The sequence below is a fragment of the Hyla sarda genome, chromosome 5 (assembly GCF_029499605.1).
Source record: "Hyla sarda isolate aHylSar1 chromosome 5, aHylSar1.hap1, whole genome shotgun sequence".
Lineage (NCBI taxonomy): Eukaryota > Metazoa > Chordata > Amphibia > Anura > Hylidae > Hyla > Hyla sarda.
In genome coordinates, this window is record NC_079193.1 from 100,683,174 (window position 1) to 100,691,879 (window position 8,706).

An 8,706-nucleotide genomic window follows, 5' to 3' on the forward strand; every position below is an offset into this window, starting at 1 on the left:
CGGTCTTATTTTCGGAGAAACACGGTATATGCATTTTTCTTTATGAATGAAAATGGTAGTAGTGATGTCATTTCCTGGAATTAAGTATTGTGGGTATATAGCTGGTGGATGTGTAGTTTGTAGCATTACCCCTGAGAAGCTCGGCAATGAGTTGGGTCCTTTATTGTTTTATAGTGATATTTTAATGTATATTTATTGTGCAATAAATGGTCTTTTGGACAGTTGTGGCCATGAGTATAAGGATTTCACACTAAAGAATATTCCATCTAACAGAGAGGTCATTTATATCAACATTGGAAAAGAAACAGCTGGAGAAAATCCGTGGGATGTGTCTGTGTGACTTTGGAAGAAAGCTGGCACAGGGGGAGTATAAGGAACGCGCTCCCCTCTGTGAAGTAAGTCAATTGAAGTATTACTGTTACGGCTGTGGTGAAGTGGATCCACTGAACCTGCGAGGACCGTACCAGGGAGCGAAGTCTAAGGTGCCACTGGAATTCACCAGAGCCCACCACAAAGCGGGATGGACTTGCTGTGGCAGGCGGCACCCAGGTTGCTACCCCTGGTACGATTCGTCCCCACAGGCGGCCGAGGTATAACGTGCCACAAGAGGATAAGGCAAGCATGAAGTCAAGACTGGCAGAAGGTCAGGGCTGGCAGCACTGTAGGTCAGGTCACGTAGCAAGAGATCAGAAGGCAGGCGGCACAGGAGCAAGGTCAGGATACTTAGCAATGGGGTCAGAATTCGCAGTAAGGCAAGACACAAGTGAACGCTTTCTTTAAGACAGTAAAGGCACAAAGGTCCGGCATAAATCTAAGGAAGTGCAGGGTTAAGGGTTAAGAGACGGCGTGCGTGCCCTAGGAGGCAGAGACGCACACGCCTGCAGACACGGAGAGCGGAAGGGACAGAGCAGCGAGGAGGTGAGGGATGACTCGGCAGGATGTGAACCGCAGCAGCGCCAGCAACAGAAACAGGGGTGCACTTGTGGCCAGCAAGTCTGTCCGCAGCACTACCTATGACAGTACACCCCCCCCCCTTAGGTCTCCCCCTCTTTTTGGCCCGCAGAAACCGAGAAACCAAACCTTGGTCCAGTATGTTCTCTTCAGGTTCCCATGATTTTTTTTAATGGCCCGAACCCCTTTCAATCCACCAAGAAGAAGCGTTTTCCTCTGACAGTCTTGGTGGCCAAAATCTCCTTAACTTCAAATATGTCAGAGGAGCCAGAAACAGGAATGGAAGAGACATCCCCATGAGAAAAACTATTAAGGATAACGGGCTTGAGAAGAGGGACGTGAAATGAGTTCTGGATGCGTAGAGATGGAGGAAGGTGAAGTTTGTAAGACACAGGATTTATGCGTTTCATGACCTTGAAAGGGCCCAGGAAGCGGGGACCCAATTTGTAGCTGCTAATCATAAAATGAATATACTTTGCAGTAAGGAGGTCTTCTCTTCTTGTCAGTCTGCAATTTCATGCGGGTGGAAGCAAGAATTAAAGAGCATAGAGTTTCTTGCCAAATAGATATAAAGTCCCGTAACAAAATATCCACCGCAGGTACTTCTGAAGGAACAGGAAGAGGAGGATGAGAGTGATGGCCGTAGATGATGAAGAACGGGGAAGTTTTAGTAGCTTCAGAGTCCCGATAGTTATACAAAAACTCTGCCCAAGGAAGCAGGTTGGCCCAATCGTCTTGCCAAGCAGAAACAAAATGACGAAGATAATTTCCGAGGATTTGATTAACCCTCTCTACCTGACGGTTGGACTGGGGGGGTGGTATGCACAAGAGAAGTCAAACTTGATCTTGAGGCGGAAGCAGAGAGCCTGCCAGAATATGGAAACAAACTGAACCCCATGAGCAGAGACAATGTGAGAGGGTAGGCCATGTAGACGAAAAATATGTCAAAGAAATTGATCCTCCAACTTTGGAGTTGAAGGAAGTCCAGGGAGGGGTACAAAATGAGCCATCTTGGAAAAATGATCAACGACCACATGTTGTTACAGGAGAGTGGGAGATCGGTGATAAAGTCCATAGAAATGTGAGACCATGGGCTCTCCGGGATAGGCAAAGGAAGTAAAAGACCCGCAGGCTTGAGCCAAGGAGTCTTGTCACGGGTACAGGTCGTACAGGAATGTACAAAATCAGTGACATCGCGCTCTAAGTTCAGCCACCAGTAATGTCGGGTGATTAATTGAATGGATTTCCATACACCAGTATGCCCAGCTAGTAAAGAAGAATGGCCCAAATACAATACTTTGGGTCTAAGACGAGGCACAAAAGACTTCCCTGGAGGGACTTACTGAAGATTAACAGGCGGTGCCGTTATTCGCTCAGGAGGGACAATATGCCGTGGAGTCCAGTACTTTAACGAAGCGACCAGCGAAAATGTGTTTGGGGTAGGTGAGATATCCCCTGATAGGGTGCATGACTGGGGCATATTTTACCATCTATTTTCCATTATACTGTCAGTCTCCCCTATCTAAGCAGCTGTATCCGTCTTTAAAGGGGTACTCTAGCCCTAAGACATCTTATCCCCTATCCTTTTTGTCTGACTGCGGGGGTCCCGCCGCCAGGCACCTCCGCAATCTTGCATTCGGCACCCACCTCTTTGAGCTGCATGCCTCAAAGAGGTGGGTGCCGAATGCAAGATTGCAGGGGTCCCCAGTGGTGGAACACCCGCGGTCAGACAACTCATCCCCTATTGGATAGGGGATAAGATGTCTCAGGTCCGGAGTACCCCTTTAAGCAATGCGGTCCTACTTTGCCTTCACTTGCTTATGCACTTTATTGGAGACTGTCTCCTTATACTAACCCTCTGACATAGATACTAGGCTTGAACCGTTCATCTGTACAACCGATTCAAAACTATTGGACATGCAATGCAGTCATTTTAGTTATGCCTGTGATATACTCACCCCTTCTTCAGTATGTGTACTCTGATTACCTACTCATTTTCAGTGATTTTATGTATGTCTTTTTAACATGTTTTTCAATGAGGATTAATATATTTATTTTGATACCATATTTGGCCTCAGTTTTTTATAGTGTATTGTACAGTGGCCTATGGCTATGTACAGTGGTCCCTCAACATACGATGGTAACTCGTTCCAAACGACCCATCGTTTGTCGAATCCATCGTATGTTGAGGGATCCGTGCAATGTAAAGTATAGGAAGCTGTACTCACCTGTCCCCGTCGCTCCGGACCAGGTCCTCACCGCTCCCGATGCTGTCCCAGGGGCTCCCGATGCTGTCCCGCTGCTCCGGTGTCTTCTTCGCGATCCTCCGGCTTCTTCCGCATCTTCTGCAGGGTCCGGGCCTCGCTTTCTGGTGACGTTATTACGCTGCTGCGCCGGCGCGGCGTGCGTAGTGACGTAATAACGACGCCGGAAAGCGAGGACCGGACCCTGGAGAAGATGCGCAAGACACCGGAGGATCGCGAAGTGGGAATAGGTAAGCGGACCTGCCAGGGATGCTTAAACTGCTATCCGACAGCAGCTTAAGCATTTTGCGCTGTCGGATAGCAGTTAATGTGATGGCCCCGACATATAAAAGCATCGTATGTCGATGCTGACATCGACATGCGATGGCCTCTGAGAGGCCATCGTATGTCGATTTTATCATATGTCGGGGCCATCGTAGGTCGGGGGTTACTGTAATTGGTGCTCACTATTCTGTTAATATAAAGGCACAAAGATCCGGCAAAGATCTAAGGAAGTGAGGGGTTAAATAGGGTCAAAACAGGTTAGCACCAGTTAATGGTGCCTTTACACCTTTAAGAGGAGGAGGCGAGGACGCACGCACTGGCAGACACGGAGAGCGGAGGGGACAGAGCAGCAAGGAGGTGAGGGATGACTCGGCGGTCACATGCGTTTGCATCGCGGGATGCGAACTGCAGCAGCGCCGGCAACAGAAACAGGGGGTGTGCTTGCGGCCAGCAAGTCTGCCCACAGCGCTACCTATGTCAAAATGGGCGTTTTCCCGTCATTTTGACCCAAAATTTGCATTTGCAAACTAGAATACTCCATAAAAGTTGAGAGTCTGTGATTTGGAAAACACTCATGTCCCAAGCAGTTGTAAAAAGCCCAGTAAACGTTGGGAAATGTATTTGTCCCTATGTATCAGTATATCTTCTATGTTTATTTAAGGATAAAAATTCTTCTTCTGCAGGGTTATGGACATCCTCCAAAGCTTGATAGGCCCCAATTTACCATTTTTATGTTTCAAAAAAGGTAAAGCTGCACATCTAATGCAAGCCAAATCAATAAGATTGGACTCTGATTGGTGCTTTAAAAAAAAAAATACATATATATATTAATTTGCCAAGTATGGTGGGAAGACGACTGAGCCTGTCTGTGACAGTTCTCCTCTGGATTTGCCACACTGTTTAAAAAAACATGTTGTGATCGGACCAAAAAGGGGGCCTTAACAACTGCTTTGTGTCATACAACTGAAGGTTCTTGGGTGTAAATATTAAATTTTTAATCTTACTGTACCTCGCTTGTCCTTGTGCTCAAAATTTTGGTTAACACTACCCTCAATATATTTAATCGCTCATTTACCTACTTTTTTTCATGTTTTGAGTGGTTTTTCAGTGTTGACGTGTCTTTCAGTCTGCCCTACCAAACTCACTGGACGAGATTTTTACAAGCTTGTGCAAAGGAAAAGTTGTCTAGTTGCCAATAGCAACTAATATAATGGCTGCTTTCACTTATAAAAAAGGGCTTGGCAGAATGAATGAAGTGATCTGATTGCTTGGTATGGACAACTGCGCAACTTAGAATCAGCACTAGTTTTAAAAAAAATTACCTCAGAATGTTAAAAATGTTACATCAATTATAAATTGGTCTTGCATTCGGCTCTTTAGCTGTCTGAGATGTAGCGCTGGTCATGCAAGACTAAGGCACTGGCCATTTTTCTAATGGATCCCATGGTCAGTCCTATTGATGAAATATTAGCAAATAACTCTCCAACTAAATCTCCAGCTGACTCACTTCCTGATCCTTTACCTTGCTTTCATTCTTTTTGTTTGGTTGGCTTTCTACATTTTGTAAACAGCATATAGTAGTTTGTAAACATGTCAAAATGTAGCCTGTTGTGCAGGCTTACCTTAAAAATTTAAGAGCATAGGGGGAGATTTTGCTAAACCTGGGTAGCATAAGAGTGGTTCAGTTGCTCAGAGCAACCAATCTGTTCACGTCTTAAATTTTTGAGTGGTCTTTGTCATTAACTTTCAAACAGAACCCATTGCTTACTATGGGCGACTGCACCAATTTTCGTCTATGTTTGGTAAAACCAACCACCATAATCCATCCGACCTCTGTAACAATCCTGTCAACTTGGGCATTCTCATCATTAGCGCCTGCACTAGTTGAAGCTTGTTGAGGACTTGTGTGGCTGGTGTTTCCTTCATCCTTCTGAGGAAAATGCTTCTCCAGAAAGGCAGAGAAGGCCAGCGTGTGTGCTGTGTCAGTAAGGACCTGAGGTATGCACTCTGTTTGGCAAATGTAAACTCTATGGTTTTTTGCGACCAAAATTTCCTGTGCACCACAAATTGTAAAACCGTGCGCCACATTGATAGATACATAGGGAAAAAAATTACAGCCTCATACAATCCATATAAATAAAACCCACCACTCTTAGTAAATAAAGTCCACTGTATGCAAAAAGAAATTTGTGAACATGGCTACTACATCTATGAAAATGTATTATAGGTATGTGCTATTTATCAAATTTGTTTACTCTAGTAACCACTTATATGCTTTTTATTCTAAATAAAAAAGTTAGTGTAGTTCATAATATAGTGTCTGTACCTGTGTTTCTTTAGCAGCATACATAATAAGTGTTATCTCAGCTTTGCCCAGGTTGCAGTGTGGCCCGAGTCTTTACTACACTAGTCAGGTGCAAAAAGGGAGCCTCTCTTTGCTTCAATGGGTGGAGTGAACGCTGGGTGGGAAGGAGATCATTCTCCACAGGGATGTAGGGAATTGTAGTTTCAATCACAGCACAGCATGGAAGGCAGTTCTGATGTGTGGGAGGGAGAAAAGTGACCTTACTCTTACAAACAAGTGATCCTGGGATTTATAGTTACACCAACATGAAATAGCCAGTTCATTAAAAAAAAAAAAAAAAGCTGCATGGTGGATGAAAACACAGCCATTTAGCCTCAAGACAAGCATGGTAAGTACTAAAGTCACCTATTGTGGATAACACAAAAAATTTCATTTTTGCATAACATTTTTCATTTTCCTTTCTTCAGGCCCTCTTTTTCATCAATATGAGTGCTTGTTTTTTGCGTGACGAATTGTACTGTGTAATGACACCTTTCAATTTCCCATAAAATGTACGGCACAACAAAAATCATTATTTGTGTAGGAAAAATAAAATGAAAACTGCAATTTTTAGTTTTACATACAAGAACAATCTGATTGGTTGCCATAAACAACTGCACCACTATTCTTTTGCACAGTTTTGATAACCCTACAAGTTTGCACTATTGAATTTTTAGTTTACCAACTATTACTTTAGGGAACCCATACAATGTTGCAAAAAAGTATTCAGTAGTCAGCCACAAATTGTGCAAGTTCTCTTCTCCCACTTAACCCCTTAAGGACTCCTATTTGGGCCTTAAAGGCTCAGACAATTTTATTTTTATGTTTTCATTTTTTCCTCCTTGCCTTCTAAAAATCATAACTCTTTTATATTTTCATCCACAGACTAGTATGAGGGCTTGTTTTTTGTGCAACCAGTTATCCTTTGAAATGACGTCATTTATTTTACCATAAAATGTATGGTGCAACAAAAAAAATACTATTTGTGTTGGGAAATTGAAAAGAAAACCGCAATTTAGCAAATTTTTGAAGGTTTTGTTTTCATGCTGTACACTTTACGGTAAAATAGACCTGTTTTCTTTATCCTGTGGGACACTACAATTAAAATGATACCCATGATTACATACTTTTCTATGATTACACGGCTTTAAAAAAAAAAAAATGCTAACTTTTTAACCAAATTAGTGCGTTTAAAATCCCTCTATTTTGCTGACCCATAACTTTTTCATTTTTCCGTATAAGCGGCGGTATGAGGGCTCATTTTTTGCGCTGTGATCTGTAATTTTTTTAAATCAATTTTGTTTGGAATAAAATGTTAAAAAAAAGCAGAAATGTAGGACTTTTTTTTTTACATTCACCGTATGGGATAATTAACATTATATTTTAATAGTTCGGATATTTACGCACGCAGCGATACCAAATATGTTTATACATTTTTTTTATTTATTTATTTTTTTTTACACTTTTTGGGGGTAAAATGGGGAACGACAGATAATTTACATTTCTATTGGGGGAGGGGATTTTTCAAATTTTTTTTACTTTTATTTTTACACTTTAACCCCTTAAGGACCCTTGACATACGCGTAAGTCATGACAACCTGGTACTTAAGGACCCATGATGTACGCATACGTCATGGACAATTCCGGCCCCTGCCGCGCGCCGGGCGGGGATCGGAAGCGGATGCCTGCTGAAATGCTTCAGCAGGCATCCAGGGCAAACGCCGAGGGGGGCCATGTAGGCCCCCCATGTCGGAGATCATCGCAAATCGCAAGGGAAATCGCCCCTGCGATCTGCGGCGATACCGGGCTGATCGGGTCTCTGGGACCCGACTGCCCGGTAATTTTGCATGATCCCGGTTGTCACAGACAGCCAGCCAGGACAACCGATCCGTCGGTTAGCTAACCGACCAATCGCAGGGGGGGCCGTTACTTCCTCCCACCCTGCCCGGCCCCTTAAAGTCCGGAGAGGACGGGAGGAATACCGGAGGACGCGGCGGGGGATGGGGGAGTGCTGGGGCCCGGCCCCGGTACTTACCTCGTCCCTGAAGACCCGGATCCCGGCGATGAAGACGGCGGCGGCAGGAGAATTCCTCTTCAGCCGCGGTCGGGCCCTTTACAGCAATGCACGTCGCCGTAAAGCGACATGCATTGCTGTAATGGGACCCTGTATACTACAACTCCCAGCATGCCCAGACAGCCCTTGGCATCCGGGTATGCTGGGCGTTGTAGTTTTGCAACATCTGGAGGTCCACAGTTTGGAGACCACTGTGCCCTTCCAGATGTTGCAAAACTACACATCCTCAGCATGCCCTTACTGTCCAGGCATGCTGGGAGTTGTAGTTCTGTAACATTTGGCCCTTCAGATGTTGCAGAACTACAACTCCCAGCATGCCTGGACAATTTTGGCATACTGGGAGTTGTAGTTTTGCAACATCTGGAAGGGCACCGATTGGGAACCACTGTATTAGTGGTCTGCAAACTGTAGTCCTCCAGATGTTGCAAAACTACAACTCCAAGCATGTTGGGAGTTGTAGTTCGGCAACATCTGGCTCTAAAGATGTTGCCGAACTACTACTTCCAGCATGCCTGAGAATGTTTGGGAGTTGTGGTTTTGCAACAACGGGAGGCACACTGGTTGGGAAACATTGTTTCCTAACTCAGTGTTTCCCAACCCGTGTGCCTCCAGCTGTTGCAAAACTATAACTACCAGCATGCACTGATAGACTGTGCATGCTGGGAGTTGTAGTTTTGCAACAGCTGGAGGTCCCCCCCCCCCCCTGTGAATGTACATGGGCTTACAGTGAGTATCAGGCTGCAAGTTTGCGATGCAGCATATTTTGCGCGGCAGCTCAAACTCGCAGCGGGAAACTCGCTGTAACCCCC